The sequence below is a fragment of the Bos mutus genome, chromosome 22, assembly GCF_027580195.1.
Source record: "Bos mutus isolate GX-2022 chromosome 22, NWIPB_WYAK_1.1, whole genome shotgun sequence".
In the NCBI taxonomy this organism is placed as follows: domain Eukaryota; kingdom Metazoa; phylum Chordata; class Mammalia; order Artiodactyla; family Bovidae; genus Bos; species Bos mutus.
Window position 1 is genome coordinate 59,042,150 of NC_091638.1, and position 19,702 is coordinate 59,061,851.

Genomic DNA, 19,702 nt, shown 5'->3' on the forward strand with positions numbered 1-19,702 from the left:
TTTTTTCCCTCTTATTTCTGCAGCGTCAGTTGAAATTTCTCATTTTTCATTTCTTATTGTGTTTGTTTGGATTTTCTCTCTTTTCTTCTTGATGAGCCTGACCAGAGGTTTCTCTATTTTGTGTGCCCTTTCAGAGAACCAGGTCTTGGTTTTATTGACTTTTCCCCTATTGTTTCTTTAGATTCTGCTTTATTTCCTCCCTGGTCTTTATTATTTTCTATCTTCTGCTGACTTTAGGTTTTTTTGGTTCTTCTTTTTCTAATTCTTTTAGGTTAGATTGTTTTTGGTTAGGTTGTTTACCTGAGGCTTTTCTTGTTTTGAGAGGAAGGCCTGTATTGCTGTGAACTTTGCTCTAAGCAGTGTTTTTGCTATGTCCCATAGATTTTGTGTGGTTTTATTTCCCTTGTCGTTTGTCTCAGCTGTTTTGTAATTTCCTTTATGATTTCCTCTTTGACCCATTTGGTTTCCAGTAGCGTGTTATTTGGTCTCCATGTAATTGTTTTTCTTCGTTTCTTTTCCTTTGGTTGATTTCTAGTTTCATGTCATTGTGGTCAGAAAAGATGCTTGAAATAATCTGTATGCTTTTGAACTGAGGTTGTCGAGTTTGTGGGCATGTAATTGTCCTTCGCATTTGTTTTGTGCCCTAGGATGTGGCCAGTTCTAGAGTGTTCCGTGTGTTCTTGAATTCTGTTTTTTGGATGTGGTGTTTTTAAGTCTGACTCCCCTGTTGTGTTTAGGACCTCTGCTGCCTTATTGATTCTCTGTCTGGAAGACCTGTCCCTTGGTGTGAGTGAGGTGTTAAAATTTCCCGCTGTTATTATAGTCCTGTCGATGTCTCCCTTTCTGTCTGTTAGTGTTTGTTTTAGATACTTGGGTGTTCCAAAGCGTGTGTGCTAAGTTGCTTCAGTGGTGTCCGACTTTGCAACCCCGTGGACTGTAGCTTTCCAGGCTCCTATGTCCTTGGGATTCTCTAGGCAAAAGTAGCGGGGTGGGTTGCCATTTCCTCCTCCAGGGGACCGTCCTGATCTAGGCCTGAACCCGTGTCCTGCGTGTGCAGGCGGCTTCTTCAGCACCGGTGCCCCTGGGGAGCCTGCTCTGTGGGGAGGCGCGCGCGTTGATGGATGTGCTGGTCTCTTATCACTGTGTGCGGCCCTTCAACTGCCTTTACCCTGTGTTTCACAGTCTATTTTGTCTGAGCACTGCAGCTCCTGTCTTGGTCATTTCCATTCACATGAAATACCTTTCCATCCCTCATCTTCTTGCTTTGGGTTGTCATTTTTTGTTGGGTTTCCTCAGCAGACGCTGGCCGAGCGTCTTCCAGGGGAAGCCTCCGTCGCCCCAGCCTCCTGGAGCCGTGGCCGCCGCCGCCAGCGCCGTCCAGGAAGTGCCCGCTGCCGGGCTGTCTGTCGCAGCGCCTCCGTGTCCAGGCCAGCGGCTCGCTGACCGAGGACTGCAGCGGCCCCCCTCGCCCTTGTGCTGGCCCAGCCCCTCCCTTCCTTTGGGGCACTGAGTGCGGTGCAGAGGATCCAGCTCGCCCTTGCTGGTGACAGCGAGACCAGTGTCACTTCCAGACCCCAAGTCATGAGGGCGTCAGCTGCTGTGGCTTCACTCACCAGCCTCTCGGCTTGCTCCTCCTCCATATCTGTCCTGAATTCATCTTCAAACATGGCCATGGCTGTCAAGGAGCCGGAACCCAAGGTGACATAAGGCAGCTCGCCGGCTGACCATGAGAACAGACGCTGCAGAGGTGAGGTCCAGTACCTCTCGTCCCCAGAGCCAGGGCTGCCCCAGTGTAACCTTGCTGCCCGGAAAGCATCTGTCTGCGGCCGCCTCTGACCGGCCGCCACAGCTCTGGGAAGGCAGCCCGGGCGAAGGGAGTGGAGCTCCAGGTTGGAGGAAATGAGCTAGGTCGTCTTGTCTGTGCCCACAGCGGTCCCAGGACCATGGCAGTAGCTGTTAGGAGATATGAAGTGTGTTTTTGACAGTTCTTGTCAACAGCAATCGTCCCTTTACTCGCCCTCGTGTCTCTTGCGAAAACCACGCCATCCTCATAGACCGCCCCCGCATGGTTGTCCCGGTTTCCCGGGCTGTTGGAAGTTTGTCCTTTATCTTTGCAAACTTGACTTCTGAGATGGCCTTTCTGTGACACTTAGCGAAAGAGAGCCCCCGACCGACGGCTCACGCCCTCCAGCCTCTGCCTTTCAGTCTGGGTGTGTCCTTTGCCCTGTGGTGGGTCTCTTGTAGGCAGCATATTGCAGGCTTTTGTTTCTATGCAGTTTGCCACTCTGTGTGTTGAGCATGAAGCAGCCAGTCCAGTAAGGTAATTATTGATACATATGTATTTATTGCCCTTCAGACCATATTTCGCAGTTGATTCTTTGTCTCTCCCTCCTCCTGGTGCGGTGATTCCCTTTTATCTTAGCTTGCGTCCCTCCTTTTGTGTTTGTGACTCTAGCGTGTTTTGCTCTGTGGTTGCCATTTGTCTACTGTTAGCCCTTTCCTTCCTCTGCTTGCTTTAGACCAATAGCCATGTAGATTCAAACACGTTCTTAAAAAAAGTGCATTTTCTTACTTTCCTTCCTTACATTTTAAGATTTGGATGTCCGTTTTTACATCTCCGTGTTTCTCCTTTTGCTGTTCCTTGTGTTTATCGTTGCTTTCACAAAGAGGTGTTTTTTATCCGTATACTGGCTGACTTAAATGGCTTCTTTTCCTTCTGTGATCTCCGCCTTCCTGTTTCTTCCTGCTGCTTTTCTATCTAGAGAAGGCCTTTTAATACCTCTTGTAGGATGGTTTAGTATTGCTGTATTCATTTGGTATCTGCTTGTCTAAGAAAGTCTTTATTTCTCCTACTCCAGATGATAATCCTGCTGGATAGATGATTCTAGGCTGCAGGTTTTCCTCTTACGAGGCTTTGCGTCTGTCTTGCCACTCCCTGCCTGCCTGCAGCGCTTCTGTGGGGAAATCAGCTGCTAGCCCCACGGGGGTTCCCTTGTAAAGACCTATTTTTCTCTTTCTACCTTTAGGACCCTCCCGTATCTTTCACCTGGTCAGTTTTGTTACGTCTTGGTGCAGGTTTGTTTGGGTTTCTCTTCCTCTGCCTGGATACCTGTTTCCTTCTTCAGCTTTCGGAAATTTTCAGCCATAATTTCTTCAGATACATTTCAGTCCCCCCCTTTCTCTCCTCTTGGAGTCCCTGTCACGCATAGGTGGCCCGCTGTTCATTACACAGGAGGTCTCTTGGTTGCTTCTTTCCGCATTTGACTTTCTGTCTGCTGTTTTGATTGGGTAGCTTCCGCTAGTCTGTCTTCCGGGTCACTTACTGTTTATGATGCGTTATTCATTCTGCTGCTTATTGCCCTGACCTCAGTTTCTGTCTCAGTAAATGCATTTTCTAATTTTTCTTGGCTCCTCCTTATAGATCCTAGCTCCTTTCTACACTAATCTGCTTATCTGTGGAGTCTTTTGTAATTCCGTCAGTAGCCTCCTTATCTCCTTCTCTGAAATCAGTGTCTGTTAGACCGAAGAGGTCTGTTCTCTTGTTCCTGCAGGGGGATTTTCTTGGTCTTCTACCTGAGAGTGGCTCCTTTCCTTCTTCGTTTTGCTCATATTTCTCCTGGTCTGTGAGTCCAGGAGGAACCGTTAACCTGCTGTAGTCCTGGAGGGAGTGTCCCTGGGTAGCATGTGGGTTTAATGTCTTTGGGTGTGAGGGCTGTTTTTGGTGTGGATGCTGGCCGCCTTTTGCTTGGCATGTGCTGGCTGCTACCTCTTGGACGGGGTGTGCAGGTTCCCAGGAAAACGGCTCCCGGCCGTGGAGCCCTGCCCCGCTGTGGCGGCGGGTCGCGCACCCTCACTGTGCGCTCCTGGGCAGCAGGCGCAGGGGTTGGCACTGGGCTGGGGGGCCCTTGGGTGCAGCAGCGGGCCACGCACTTGCCTGGGGGTATTGGCCCAGGACCCTGGGCAGTGGCAGGCCGTGCAGGCTCGCAGATGGTGGGGTGGTGACCTGCACCCGCTCCCAGGACCCTCGGCGGGGGCAGCCCTGGAATCTACGATGGCAGCCTGCGCCTGCCCCTGGAGTCCAGGTGGGTGGCACCCTACCACCGGAGAATGTAGACAGCCGTGACAGCCCACCCCCCACCGGTGCCTCGCCTCTCTGGCGGGCCCAGGCTTCCTCCCAGAGCCCCTCGGTTGTGGCAAGCACACCCTAGCATCTCAGGCTGGCTTCCCACAGCAACCACAGTGCTGCCCCCAGGCCTGACCTCCCAAGCCTCAGTACCCAGCCCTAACCCACCCCAGCCGTGCTCTTTGAGACACTGTTAAGAAAATGAGAAGTCAAACCACAGACTAGAAGCAGAATTTTGTAAAACATATGCCAGTTAAAGGTCTTAACTCTAGTACATAAATCTAGTACTTAATTCTAGTTCCTAAAACTCAGTAAGAAAACCCAGTTCCCCAGAAAAGCATCAAACAGTTGAAAGAAACTTCACCAACAAAAGATGTACAGTTGGCAAGATAAGCACACGAGAAAGTGCCCAGCGTGTCCTCAGCCGTCGAGGAAAGCGGGGCGTAGCCACAGTGAGACGTGGCAGCACTCTCACTGTTGTGCCTGGACTCGGAAAGGCCACCCGTACCCAGTGCTGGCAAAAACGCGGGGCGACTGGGGCACCAGCGGGCTGTGAGGTGGCGACCACTTTGGAAAACAGCCTGGCACTTCCTTAGTGTTTGGCATGAACCTGCCATGATTCAGGCACTGCCCTCCTAGATATTTCCCCAGGAGAAATGTAAACTCATGTCTGCACTAGACTTACAGAAAAATGTTCACAGCACCCTTTTTTGACAGCTAAGCTCTGGAAACCTTGTTCAGCTGCTGGGTCATGTCTGACTCTTTGCGACCCCATGGACTGAAGCATCAGGCTCCTCTGTCCTCCACCATCTCCCAAAGTGTGCTTAAACTCATGTCCATTGAGTTGATGATGCCATCCAACCATCTCATCCTCTGTCACCCCCTTCTTCTCCTGCCCTCAATCTTTGCCAACATCAAGGTCTTTTCCAGGGAGTTGTCTCTTGGCATCAAAATACTGGAGCCTCAGTTTGAGCATCAATCCTTCCAGTGAATATTCAGGGTTGATGTCCTTTAGGATTGACTGGTTTGATCTCCTTACAGTACAAGGGACTCTCAAGAGTCTTCTCCAGCACCACAATTTGTAAGTATCAGTTCTTTGGCACTCAGCTTTCTTTATGGCCCAGTTCTCACATCTGTACATGACTACTGGGAAAACTATAGCTTTGACCATATGGACCTTTGTTGACAAAGTAATGTCTCTGCTTTTTAATACACTTCCTAGGTTTGTCATAGCTTTCTTTCCAAGAGGGACCATCTTTTAATTTTGTGGCTGTGGTCACCATCCACAGTGATTTTGGAGCCCAAGAAAATAAAATCTGTCACTGTTTCCACTTTTTCTCCTTTTATTAATGTTTGCCATGAAATAATGGGACCGGATGCCATGATCTTAGTTAGTTTTTTGAATGTTGAATTTTAAGCCAGCTTTTTCACGCTCCTCTTTCACCCTCGTTAAGCGGCTCTTTGGTTCTTCATTTTCTGCCATTTGAGTGGTACCCTCTGCATATCTGAGGTTGTTGGTATCTCTCCCAGCAATCTTGATTCCAGCTTGTGATTCATTCAGCCTGGCATTTCGTATGATGTACTCCGCATAAAAGTTAAATAAGCAGGGTGACAATATACAGACTTGTACTCCTTCCCAAATTTTGAATTGGTCCATTGTTCCGTGTCCGATTCTGTTAATAGCTGTTGCTTCTTCTTGTCGTTTAGTTGCTAAGTCGTGGCCGACTCTGTGACCCCTTGGACTACAGCACGCCAGGCTTCCTTGTCCTTCACCATGTCCTAGAGTTTGCTCAAATTCATGTCCGTTGAGTTGGTGATGCCGTCCGACTGTCCCATCCTCTGTCACCCCCTTCTCCTCTTGCCCTCAGTCTTTCCTAGCTTCAGCGTCTTTTCCAATGAGCTGGATATTTGCATCAAGTGGCCAAAGTATTTGAGCTTCAGCATCAGTCCTTCCAATGAGTATTCAGAGTCGATTTCCCTTAGGATGGACTGGTTGGATCTCCTTGCAGCCCAAGGGACTCTCAAGAGTCTCCTCTAGCACCGCAATTCGAAAGCCTCAATTCTGCTTCCTGACCTGTATAAGGTTTCTCAGGAGACAGGGAAGGTGGTCTGGTATTCTCATCTCTTCAGGAATTTTCCACAGTGTTGTAATCCACATAGTCAAAGGCTTTAGCATAGTCAATGAAGCAGAAATAGATGTTTTTCTGGAATTCCTTTCCTTTTTCTGTGATCCAATGAATGTTGGCAGTTTGATCTCATTATAGGGGATTGGAATGCAAAAGTCTGGATACCTACCAAATGTCAATTAATAGGTGACTGGATAAACAGATTTTGGTATATGCATATGAGGAAGTACTGCTCAGCATTGAAAAGACATGAACAATTGATACATGCAACACGGGACGTCTCTGATGGTCGGGTGGTTGAGAATCCCCCTTCCAGTGCAGGGATGCAGGCTCAGTTTCTGGCTGGGGAGCTAGGACCCCACTGGCCGTGGGTCAGCTGAGCCCGTGCGCCACAGCTACTGAGCCCGGTGCTCTAGACCCAGTGCCACAACTAGAGAAGCCCACTCGCTGCAACTGAGACCCAACACAGCCAAAAAATAAATTTCTTTTGTTTAAAAAGCTGGTTAAGGTGGTAAATTATATGTATATTTTGCCACAGTATGAAAAGGTGGGAAAAATCAATTAAGCGTTTTCTGTGTGGGTCTGTTTTTGGATCCTCTGTCCTGCTCCTTGCTTTGCCTCTCTCCATGCATGTGTTAAGCTGCCGTCTTTCCTGAGCTTTGTCCGAGGCCTGAAGCCCCTCAGTGTTCGTCCCCCAGCTTGTTCTCTCCTGAGGCCATTTGGCTCCTCTGGGTCCTTTGCATTGGCTCGTAAATTTTAGAATCAGCTTTTCAGTTTCAACAAAAGACCTGTGTGTGATTGGGGTTACGGTAAACCCGTAAATCAGTTTCAGGGAGAATTCTGTAACAGTACTGAATTTTCAGATCCCCAGCTGTGGAATCTCTCCCCATTTATTTGCTTCTTAATTCGCTGACCAGCGTTTTGTGTTGTCGTGATCAGTGCATAGAGTGTGGACAGATTTTACAAAAAGCTTCTGATGGTTTCTCAACTTATCGTTTTTTGGTGGTTTGTAAAGATATATCCATGAGTATTTAAAATTCTTTGATGTTATCGTAAGTGATATTTTTATAAATGTTGACTCCTGGTTATTTGCTGTTTGTGTATAGAAATACAGTTGACTGTTTTACACACTGTTTCTACAGTGTGTGAAGTTAGCGTTTTTTTCTGCACAGGCTTCCTGTTTCTGGAATTTCTCTTTATAATCTATCACATGTAGAAGAAATTCACACTTGTGAAAGGAGATACGGGAACTATAAACAAGATGAAAATAAAATGTTCCCCATTGTGTCTTGGTTTTGCCTCTGAAATCAGCTTAGTTGAACTTCAGCGGATGCTGGTGTTTTGTGAGGATTTCTTAATTCCACCTCAGGGTCATCTGCTAAAATGTAATATGTGTGCAGTGTGACAGGTGTCATGATGACACTGATCGCTTTACGGTGACTGTCCCTTCGTTTACCCTTCGCCCCGTCCGTTTCTCCCGGTGCTTACCTTTACGGAAATGCCTTGTGCCAGACTGCTGCACTTCATCACGGCCGGAAACGACGTCAGCCTTGATGCAGATTGCACTCGTTTTGCGTCACTGATGGTGTGTGTGCTTTGTGATCCTGTCCTGTGTTCAGATCATGACGCAGCAGTTCCATCACGGGACTCGCTCACACGTTCTCTGATAGCGGTGGCCACCTCTTGCCCGCTCCTCCCCCAGCTTCTGGAAACCACTCGTCTTTCCTCCCTTTGTACATTTCGCTATCTCAAAAACATTGTGCTAACGGAACCATTGTGGGTCTCCAGCAGCAAGCAGTGCGTGTGAACTTGTGCGGGTTGGCTCCTTCTCTCTGCGTAACTCTCCTGTGAGTTGCTGTGTGTCAGTGGGCCGCGCTGTTCCGCTGCTCAGCAGTTTTCCGTGTCGGAGAAGGCGATGGCACCCCACTCCAGTGCTCTTGCCTGGAGAATCCCAGGGACGGGGGAGCCTGGGGGGCTGCCGTCTATGGCGTCGCTGAGGGTCGGACACGACTGACGCGACTTCGAGGCAGCAGCAGTTTTCCATGTACCTGTTGCCACAGCTTGTTGACTGTTCTGAAGCTTAAGAACACCTTGCTTGTTTCCGGTTTGGGGGCTCTTATGAGTAAACCTTCTGTGTACATTTGTGTCCAAGCTTTGTGTGAACACGTGTTGTGTCCAAGCTTTGTGTGAACACGTGTTCGTCTCTCTGGGATAAACGGGCAGGAGTGAGGGCGCTGGGTCTTGAGGTCATCTGTGTGTTTATTTTCAGAGTGCTGGCTGTACCATCTTACGTTCCCAGTAGCAATACGTTCTAGTTTCTGTGCCTTTTTGCCAGGATTTGGTGGTGTTGCTGGTTTTGTTTATTAAAAAAAAAAAAAAGATGTAAAAACCATAGCCATTCTGATGGACGTGGCATGTTGCCTGTGGTTTTAACTTGCCTTTGCCTGAGGTAGCGAATGTCCACGTTTAGTTCCCTTGACACACCCTCTCAGTGAGTACAGTTGGTTTTCGTGTATTGGTCTCGTACCCTGCAGCCTTGCTAAACTCGTTTAGTAGCTCACAGAGCGTTTTTGGTTTAGTACTGGACAGTCACGTTGTTGGTGATGAGGGCAGTTTCATGTCTTCCTTTCTAATCTGGCTTTCTTTTCTTTGCTTGACTCACCAGCTAACATCTCCATTATGTCGAATAGGAGTGGTCCGAGCAAACTTCCCTGCCTTGTGCCTGATTTTAACGAGAAAGCCCGCAGTCTTCTACCTTAAGTATGATGTTAGCCGTATGTTTTTTGTAGGTGCCCTGAACCGGGCTAAGGAAGTTTGCTTCTGGTTTGTGGAAGGTTTTCAGTGTAAATTGTGTTGGATTTTGTCCAGTGTCTTTTCTGCCTCTCTGAAGATGATTGGGTCTTTTCTGCTTATTCTTTGGACGTGCTGAAATCCTCCGCCTGGGCTCTGAGCCCTGAAGGCCTCCTGCGTTCTCGGGATAGCGCTCCCTCGTCCTCTTTTGTGGTGTCCTCTTTTGTGTCCTTGGGTGCGCTCTGGAGAATACTGAGGGGACGTAACAGCCAGATACAGTGTGGCTCCCGGACGGGGTCCCAGGCCAGAGACAGGGCGTCGGTGGAGAAGCCAGTGACATTCACCTTGATTCTGTAATTCAGGTAGTGCTATTGTATGCCTGTCAATTTCTTAATTGTGGTGGTTTCCCCATGGTTCTGTAAGCTTCTCATAGGAAAAGCTGGATGAAAAGTATCCGGGAACTCTATATTATTTTTGTGACTTTTCTTTAAAATTATTTCAAACTAAAAATGATGAGGTGATTTCATATGGGCAGCATTCTAAAACACCGTTTGGCAGTCTTGCCTCTTTTAACGTGTATTTTGCTGAGGCAGCACTGGTTTCTAACGTCGTATGCCACGCGCACGACCTTGCAGTCCAGCTTCTGTGTGTACGCGCCACCACCAGGGCCGAAGCCTCCACCCCTCACTGGATGGTGGCCCCCTTGCCCATTCCACCCTCCCCGTCTCTGCCTTCTCACTGGCTGTGGATATATGCTTCTTTTAATGTGATTATATATATATAATCCCGTCCACGGCGGTCCATGGACTTCTCCAGGCCAGAACACTGGAGTGGGTCTTTCGCTTCTCCAGGGGCTCTTCCCAACCCCGGGATCAAGCCCAAGGCTCCCACGTTGCAGGCGGTCTTCGCCAGCCGAGCCACAGGGACGCCTGCTCCCACTGTATCTTTTTTTTTTTCCCACATGTTGTTTCTTTTGTCTCTGGCTGCTTTTACGTGGTTTTAGAGAAATTGATGTTTTCTTCATGTTTTTCTCGGGGCTCTTTGAGCTCCTTGGATCTCTGTGTTCATAGTGTTTATCGACGTCAGCATGTTTTTTGACCATTAGATTTCTCTAAACTTGTTTTATCACCAGCCATAGCACATCCCCCCGCTTGCTCCTCCCCTTTGGAGATTATACGTATAGAGAGCGATCTGCTTGAGGCTGTCCCACAATTCCCTGATGCTCAGTTATTTTTGTCTTTCATTTTGTATAGTTTTTATTATTATGTTTTCTGGTCACTAAATTTTTTTCCCCCTAGTATTTGATCTACTGTTAATCCAATCCAGAGTTTTTCATCTTAAGCAGTCTTTCATCTCTGGGCAGTTTGTTTTGAAGTTTTTTTTTCTTCTATATCTCTGTTGACTATGCTCGTATTTCCTTCTACTTTTCTGAGAATTTAGAATCTAGTGATGACTGTGATACTCTTGTCTGCTGTCATCCCTGTTATTTCTGGGTCGCGGTCAGCTGACTGCTTTTTCCTCCTCATTTGCTCTCATGTCTCCCTGCTGCTTCTTGTGCCTGGTGGTTTTTCTGTTGGCTGTTGGCCCTTGTGGATTTCACTTTGACCCATTCAAGACTTGCTTCTAAGTGTTAGGAGGAGCAGAGCAGCCTGGAGGGCGGTGTTTCTCAACATTGTTATTTGTGATTACCGCTCTCTCCTTCCCCGTTACCCTGATCGCGCCCCTCTGTGGCGCTTTAAGACATTGCGTGTTCACTTACCGAGCTGTGGCTGCGCTGGGTCTTCGCTGCGAGGACAGGCTTCTGGTTGTGGCGGCTTCTCTTGTTGTGGAGCGTGGACTCCAGGCGCGGGCTCAGCTACTCCGAGGCCCGTGGGATCTTCCCAGACCAGGGACTGAACCCGCGTCCCCTGCGTTGGCAGCTGGATTCTTAACCACTGGGCCACCCGGGAAGTCTCCCTTTGTGAGATTGTAATGCCACAACTGTACTATACGTGTTTCTGTCCGTATTGTGGGTGTTTCTGTCCTTTATGCCTAAGTGGTTTTTTTTTTGCTTCCCTTCCGCCAGAACCAGCTTTCACCCCCAGGGGGCGGTGTTGCTCTGTTGGGAATGCACACCCACAGGCTGGCTCTTCTGCTAGTGACACGGCTCTTCTCCGCGTCCTCACTGCGCTGTAGCTAAGGCAGCCTGTGTTTGAACACTTTCTTAAAAGTTGAGCATACCCTAGCACACAGCACTGCACTCTAGAGTGCAGTACACGTCCCAGCCCCCAAACCTGAATACAGATGTTCCCTCTGAGAGCCCCAAACTGGGAGCGACCCAGATGTCCTTCGAGGGGTGAACAGGTAAACAATTTCATACCCACACAGTAGGCTGTTGAACAATTATGCAAATCAGAGAGGCCAGACCAACAAAGTGCTGTGTGAGCCCATGTATGTAAAACTCAAAAATGCAAACTAATCCATAGACGAAAAGATGACTGGCTGCCTGGGGATGGAGACAGAGGGAAGGTCCGATCACACGGACACCGGGAAGTCGGGATGGAAAGGTTTTCGTCGCATGGGGTTTCATGGGCAGACAGACCTCAGAACTCAAAACGGTGTTCTCTGTGCAATTTATTACGCGCCAAGTATATACACCAGTAAAGTTGTGGAAGTAAAAAGTGAAGGGTTTGCACTCCATTTGGGGAGCCCATATTTCTCATCAGTCACCCATGTGTATAAAAATTCATAAGCATGGTTATGGTTGTTTTATGGTTTATAATAGTGATGAAGTTTAATTTGTCGGCAGCTTATGGGAACACTTGAACTTGACTCATGAAAGTCTGCAGCTGCAGACCTGACGCAGTGATGGTTGAGTTTTCCTTTGCTGAACATGTGTTCATAGTCGACAGTGGACTTGTTCTCAGGACCTGTGGACTCTGGGGAAAGAGGGTGGTTCTGAACATGGGCTGGGTCCAGAGGCCGCCTCGAGCCTGCTGTGTCGCCGAGCGTTTAAGGACAGTAATGCCAGTTGTGTGTTTGTTCTCTTACCTTCTAGAAGGTGCAGGTAGCAAATCAGAAAGTCAGGTTTAGTGAACACCTTCAGGAAAGTTTAGGTCTCACGAATGCTTAGTTGTAGCGGTTTTATGCAATGAATACATCCAGATCAAGAAACAGAACATTACCTGTTCTGCTAATTTGTCTTTAATGTTCGAAGGCATTTTTAAGGTTAACTTAATGTATCATGGCATCCGGTCCCATCACTTTATGCAAATAGATGGGGAAACAATGGTCCCTGGTCTGGAATGGAAACAGTGAGAGACTTCCTTTTCTTGGGCTCCGAAATCACTGCAGATGGTGACTTACAGCCATGAAATTAAAAGACGCTTGCTCCTTGGAAGAAAAGCTATGACCACCCTAGGCAGCATATTAAAAACCAGAAACATTACCTTGCCAGCAAAGGTCCATCTAGTCAAGGCTGTGGTTTTTCCAGTAGTCATGTACAGATGTGAGAGTTGGACTATAAAGAAGGCTGAGCACTGAAGAATGGATGCTTTTGAACTGTGGTGTTGGAGAAGACTCTCGAGAGTCCCTTGGACTGCAAGGAAATCCAATCAGTCCATCCTAAAGGAAATCAGTCCTGAATATTCATTGGAAGGACTGATGTTGAAGCTGAAACTCTAATGCTATGGCCACCTGATGCGAAGAACTGACTCACTGGAAAAGACCCCGATGCTGGGCAAGATTGAGGGCAGGAGGAGAAGGGGACGACAGAGGACGAGATGGTCGGATGGCATCGTTGACTTAATGGACATGAGTCTGAGTAAACTCCGGGAGTTGGTGATGGACAGGGAGGCCTGGCGTGCTGCGGTCCATGGGATTGCAAAGAGTCGGACACAACTGAGCAACTGAACTGAAAAGCAACAAAATTAACAAGAAGGGTAAAGAAAAATGGCCCAAAGATGAATAGAAGTAGAAAGGTTGCCAAGGCTGTGTGTTTTTAGCTTAAAAAGCTTTAAATGGAATGACATTTTATTCAGGGGAAAGGAAGGAGGTCTGACTTACAGGTGGCTGTTTCAGAGCAGGCAAATAAAGGGATGAATATGGAAAGTGAAAAAGGCGTGTGGAAAGTGGACTCCAGGAAAAGTAGGGTGCATGGTACAAGTTATCTTGAGACATTGAACTGCCTTTGAAATCTTTTATTGCTACTTTGGCTAGTGAAACATAATTTTTAATTACCCCCGTTTTTGTTAAACACAGTCAAGACTAATTTATTTTGAAAATAAGGTTGGCCCATTGAACATGTAGCTTTTCTATATTAACTCTTATTCCTGAGAATAAGTTTCAAACTAAATTTCCCAAAGGCCTCTCGGCCAGGAAAGCCATGCCAAAGGTCTGCTGCCAGACTTTGGGGATTTTTCTCTTCTAGAGGTCTCCAAAATACTTTGAGATTTCTATAGACAGTCCTATATTTACCTCATAAGGCTGTTCAGAACCCAAGTGTGTCTAATTTCTGTAGAGATAAGGAAGAGAGAAAAATGTTTTATTTTTACCCACAGGTGTAAATTACCAAATTGTTTTAAACCATAAGTAACTTGAAACTGTGGTGTTGGAGAAGACTCTTGAGAGTCCCTTGGACTGCAAGGAGATCCAACCAGTCCATTCTGAAGGAGATCAGCCCTGGGATTTCTTTGGAAGGAATGATGCTAAAGCTGAAACTCCAGTACTTTGGCCACCTCATGCGAAGAGTTGACTCATTGGAAAAGACTGATACTGGGAGGGATTGGGGGCAGGAGGAGAAGGGGACGACAGAGGATGAGATGGCTGGATGGCATCACTGACTCGATGGACGTGAATCTGAGTGAACTCCGGGAGTTGGTGATGGACAGGGAGGCCTGGCGTGCTGCGATTCATGGGGTTGCAAAGAGTCGGACACAACTGAGCGACTGAACTGAACTTGAAGAGAAGAGCTTCTTTATATCTGAAAACAAAGATTAGAAGCCAGTAATATGTCAGACCCTGATGCTGGGAAAGATTGAAGGCGGGAGGACAACTCAATGGACATGAGTTTGAGCAAGCTCTGAGAGTTGGTGATGGACAGGGAAAGCGTGGCGTGCTGCAGTCCGCGGGGTCGCAAAGGGTCGGACGCAACTGAACAGCAACAATATGTCAGACAAAAATTCATGAAAACTATAATCATCCCATGTAATTAATCTGTTCTTTTGTCCTTGCCTGATGATTGAGGATGATAGTGACATTGATGGTTTTAAGAAACTTGTGAAGTTTCTGTTAAGGCTTGAATCATTTGTCCAGTTAAGTGCCTTGAGCCCTGGAGGTTGTAGACAGTATACTCCAAGCGGAAGACACATTTTTAACCTTTTTGTTTTTTCATTGTAAGGGCATTAACCCTGCAACTGAGGAAGGCTTTATCCCGTTTAAAAAAAATGGGATAAAGCCTTTGCTGGTTCCCTGGTTTGTCAGGGAACTAGCAAAGGCCAAGTGGCTGCCTTGGATTTCCCATAGCCCTGACTGGTTTACAGTCATTGTTTATTCATTTTAAATTAGCTGGTTTAGGAGTAGACTATTGTGTTTTAAGGACATCAGGATAGCAACAGTCTGACAATATGGGGTTAATTTTCTTAAAAAGCAGAATGAGCTTTACCTACATGTACCATAATCTTCATAGATCATTGTGAAATAGTAGTTATTTTACCAAAGTAACAAAAGGTTTTAAAGGTAAATACAAATCACTTAAAGGCAAAGAAATTCACAATCTGTTATCAAAAGCTGCATTCCGAGAAAACTTTGTTCTCTTAATAGAGAAAGTTCCAGTCTGGTACAGGCTCATATTCATGGTGAAATAATCGCTATTCACTTAGTCAAAGTAGCAACAAAAGATTTCAAAGGCAGTTCAGTGTCTCAAGATAACTCGTACCACGCACCCTACTTTTCTTGGGGTCTACCTTCCACACACCTTTTTCACTTTCCATATTCATCAGTTTATTTGCCTGTTCTGAAACAGCCACCTGTAGGGAAAGATTGAAGGCAGGAGGAGAAGGGGACAACAGAGGATGAGATGGTCGGATGGCATCATCGACTCAATGGACATGAGTTTGAGCAAGCTCTGGGAGTTGGGGATGGACAGGGAGGCCTGGTGTGCTGCAGTCCATGGGGTTGCAAAGAGTCAGACACGACTGAGCGACTGAACTGAAGTCAGACTTACTTCCTTTTCTCTTAATAAAATGTCATTCCATTTCTTAAAGCCTTTTAAGTTAAAAAGACCCATTCTGCTTTCCGTAAGTAACCATGAATCATTGGCAAACATAAATCACCCAAAGCTCTTAACTCATTTGCATTTTCTTTTCCTGAGACTCTTCTTTACATCAAGTGACTTGCCTTGTTGAAAAATTTATAACAGATATAATAAGATCTTATTTAGTTTATATTTAACCAAGGCACACTAAAAGTATTACACCTAATGTTGATAAGTAAGATACGTCTGAATTATTTAGATAAACAGTAATGCCAAGTATTAGTTTGAGTATTTCCCAGTTCACGTGAACCTGAACTTCATTTAGAATTGTTTGGTTTGTAAGCACTTTCTTTTCCTTAGATCAGTTAAATCTGCGCTCATTTACAAGTTAACCTCAGCGATATTAACCAAAGACGCACTAATCCAGACAGAGACCTTGTCTATTTGCCCCTGCACCACCTTTTTTCTTAACTTGAAGTTCTACTGGTTTGCCCAAGGCTGACTTCTTAGGCAGAGTGCGCTGTGTATCTCGAGGATTGAGAAGAGTTAACTTCAGGCCTGTTTCTGTTTTCTCAGGTCAGAGCTTAAAGTATTTCAACATGCTGGCTTTTTTCTAATCGCATATGCACAAAGAACCGGTTTTGCGATTTCAACAAGATTTCTCCAGAGTCTAAAGACATCACAGCCATACTGTCTAAAACCCTCTCTGATCATGGTCTCATAGCTAAAATTTAAAGCGAGTGATCTAGAGAATGCTCACCTTGGCCCTAATAGCAGCGGCAGACTGACTGATAAGATGTTATCCCAGCACAGATTGTTGCTCTCGGGAGGTACAGGTCTTAGCTTGATCCAAAGGTTCTGAAGGACTGAAGGAACTTGAAGGAGTTGGGAAGCATTGATTCCCCCACCACCGCCCCACCACACTGATAGAAGTTAGAAGAGGATTCTTTAAAATATGCGAGTTTCTTTTAGAAGATCTGGTGGAGGGGATGTAGAGGGGCGGGGTTGAGGGGGTAACGTCGCAACGGAAAGGCGCCGGCGCCGTGAGTCCCTCAGACCCGCACTCTGACTGAGGGCTGTGAAGCTGTGAGTGTCAGGGGCTTCTGAGTCATTTTCTTGTTTCCGACAGTAGAGGTCAAGTTGGAGGACTGTGGTATCATTTAGTGTGCCAGCAAGAGGCTGTTTTTCTTGGTCCCTCAATTTGTACCGGGGCCAGGCTTCAATGCAAAAGAAAGGGAGCCTTTTCTTTTCCAGGTTTTCAGGTCCAGAGTTTTTCTAGTTCTTGAGAATATAGCCGAGGGGATGAGTCTGAGGGAGCTTCCTGAGCTATTTGTAGCCTATATGCCGGAGAATGGGGGTACTGAGTCACCAGCCACAGACAGGCATTGCTCTCGTCCCAGTGAGCCCTCTGTGTGACTGAGGCACCACGTGACTAGCGGCACACATGGCCGGATGTCCCGACAGTCACGTCTGAGAGCGAGAGGTGACCCTTGATCACGCGGCTGAGACACGAACCAGACGACAAAGCACCGTGCGACTCAGCCAGGAGAGACGGGAAAGCGGCTCCCAGGGCCAGCTGGGTGGCTCACGGTTTGGTGACGGCCTGAGATGTGGAAGGCCCTCTTTGGGACGCCTCAGAGGCAGCTCCTAGCCTCCAGGAAATGCATCCAGACCGAGGGGGAACAGTGAACGCAGCAGAGGAAGCAGGCTGAGGAACCCGCCTGCAGCCCTGCTGGTAAGGCGGCAGCCGTGAGGAGCGGGCTCGGTGTTCTGCGTGACCAATGTGTGCCTGGCCGTGCCGTCTTGCTGGGGGCCTGTGGTCTGAGAGCCTGGTCTGTTCGTGAGCCCCTTATCCGGTCATTCGAGTCTTCCAGCAACAGGCATCCTAACGGCTTCTAAGCGCTGGACTCATGCCCGCACACTCAGTGGGTAAAGAATCTGCCTGCAGTGGGGGAGACCTGGGTCCAGTCCCTGTGTCGGGAAGATCCCCTGTGAGGGGGATCTAAGTGTTCCAGATGCACTTAAGTTCTTGCCTGGAGACTCCCACGGACAGAGGACCCTGGCGGGCTGCAGCCTGTGGGGTTGCGCAGCACACAGCACGGTCCTCGCCCTCATTAAGTCAGGAAGAGGAGAGCAGAGCCTCCCTCCTTTCGGTGGCAGCTGCTGGGGCCCAGCAGAGTAACCCTGGCCTGAGTTTCTCAGCTGCTTCCACAGCCACTCGCCTGTTAGCAGAGGGTTTGAGGAAAAAGAAATGAAGCAAAGGAGAGTCAGAGGGAGAACCCCCAGGAGACAAATGGGCCCCAACTGTTGTGGTCTGTGCACAGGCTGGAAAAGCATTTCCAGACACGAGGCACAGTGAGAGGAGAGGAGAGTTTATTAGTGCAGGAGACGCCATTAGAACAGTGGGCTGGCTCAAGGGAGAGCCGATGCATTTCCTGGGTTAGTAGCCAGTTTTTATCGTCTCAGGACAAAGAAGATTCCTGCTGGAAGGGTGGCATTCGGTGACTGGTTTGTGTAGGTGTCCTTACCTACTATGGGGTCAGGGAACTGGCCAGTAAGGGTTGGGGGCTCATGGCAGCGGTTGCTGTGGGGCTCAGTCGGTTCCGGAGATGGTCCAGGTTCTGGGTTACAGAAGCCTTGCTACAAGCCCCACACGTCTGACCATGGTATGGGGCTGCAGAAGATGTACTGTGGCTCGATCTGTGACTCAAGATGGGCTCCATCCTGGCCGGTATCCAGGCACTTAGAAGAACACGTGTCCCGCTGCTGTGGGGAGGACATTCCTCCAAAGCTCCTCCCGTTTTATCGACATTAAACATCAATTAAGTCTGTCTGGTCTGTTGTGCGTTTGCGGTTTGTGTTTGCTTATCCGTGTTCTGTCTGGGCGATCCGTTCATTGGTGGGAGTGGGGTGCAAAGGTCCCTCACCAGGGCCTCCCTGGCGGTCCAGTGCTTAGGAGCCCACCTTCCAGTGCAGGGGACGCGGGTTCCATCCCGCGTGCCACGGGGCAGCTGCGTGCGCCGCAGCTACTGAGCCTCTGCGCTGCAGCTGAGGCCCGACACGGCCAGTAAGTGCTAAGATATTCGTGGATGCCTGCAGTCCCCCAGCAACAGCGCCCTGCTGCTGATTTGCCCTTTGATGGCTGGTAGCGTTTGCCTTATGTATTGAGGTGCCCCTGTGTTGGGTGTATAAACATTTGCGATTGTTACATCTTCTTGGGGTGAGCCCTTGGTCATTATGTACTGCCCTTCCTTGTCTCCTGCCACGTCTTTATTTTAAAATCTATTTTATCTGGTATGAGTATTGCTACTGCAGCTTTCTTTTTTGGTTTCTATTTGCATGGAATACCTTCTTCCAGCCCCTTACTTTCAAAGTCTGTATGTGTCCCTAGGTGTGAGGTGAGTCTCTTGTAGACAGCATATATTGGGTCTTGTTTGTTAATCCGTTCAGCCCGTCTGTGTCCTTTGGTCAGAGCATTTAATTCATTTACATTCAATATAATCATCCATCTATATGTTCCTATTACCATTTTCTTACTTGTTTTGGATTTGTTTTTGTGGGTCTTTTTCTTGTTTCCTGCCTAGAGAAGTTCCTTTAGCATTTGTCGTAAGGCTGGTTTGGTGGTGCTGAATTCTCCTGCTGCTGCTGCTGCTAAGTCGCTTCAGTCGTGTCCGACTCTGTGCGACCCCATAGATGGCAGCCCACCAGGCTCCCCCGTCCCTGGGATTCTCCAGGCAAGAACACTGGAGTGGGTTGCCATTTCCTTCTCCAGTGCATGAAAGTGAAAAGTGAAAGTGAAGGCGCTCAGTCGTGTCCGACTCTTTGCGACCCCATGGACTGCAGCCCACCAGGCTCCTCCGTCCATGGGATTGGGCAAGAGTACTGGAGTGGGGTCCATTGCCTTCTCCGGCTGAATTCTCCTAGCTTTTGCTTTTGTAAAGCTTTCGATTTCTCTGTCAAATCTGAATGAGAGCCTTGCTGGGAACCATCATCTTGGTTGTAGGTTTTCCTTTTGCCACCTTTCCTGCCGCTCCCTTCTGGCCTGGCTCCCAGCCCGCCTGTTCATTCTTCTGCCTCACTTGTCCCGTTTGTTTATTCCTTGTGGCATCTTTTTCATTTCAGCGTTTGTTTTGTTCATCAGTGTTTATTTGTCCTTTAGATTTTCTAGGTCCTTAAACATTTCTTGTATTTTCTCAATCCATGCCTCCATTCTTTTTCTGAGTTTTTGGATCACCTTTACTAGCATTACTCTGAATTCTTTTTAAGTGGATGGCAGAAAAGTTTAGGTATTATAAATTTTAGTTTGCTGCAGTTTTATGCAGGGAATTGCTGTGCACATTGGGAGTCCTTTGAGGTGCAGGTCTCTCTAGGCTGGTGAGGTGCAGTCACACAGAAGTGCCCTTGGTTACAGTTTCCAGTTGTGAAGTTTCT

The 19,702-nt window shown here is 47.8% G+C and overlaps 1 protein-coding gene and 1 pseudogene across 5 annotated transcripts in view; one reads left to right on the forward strand and one right to left on the reverse strand.

Annotated features, from left to right (window-relative positions):
- The window catches only part of ACAD9 (acyl-CoA dehydrogenase family member 9), a 47,065-nt gene that overhangs the window by 12,410 nt on the left and 14,953 nt on the right, over window positions 1–19,702 (forward strand). Inside the window, exon 1 of one of the 5 annotated variants that reach the window (XM_070358902.1) lies at window positions 16,766–17,006. The exons of the other annotated variants lie outside the window; for them this stretch is intronic. The gene's annotated coding sequence lies outside the window, so the exon portion shown is untranslated. Of the gene's footprint in view, window positions 1–16,765; window positions 17,007–19,702 lie in introns of those variants that run through there. 5 annotated transcript variants of the gene reach the window in all.
- On the reverse strand, window positions 1,270–18,263 carry LOC102270638 (proteasome subunit beta type-7-like; annotated as a pseudogene).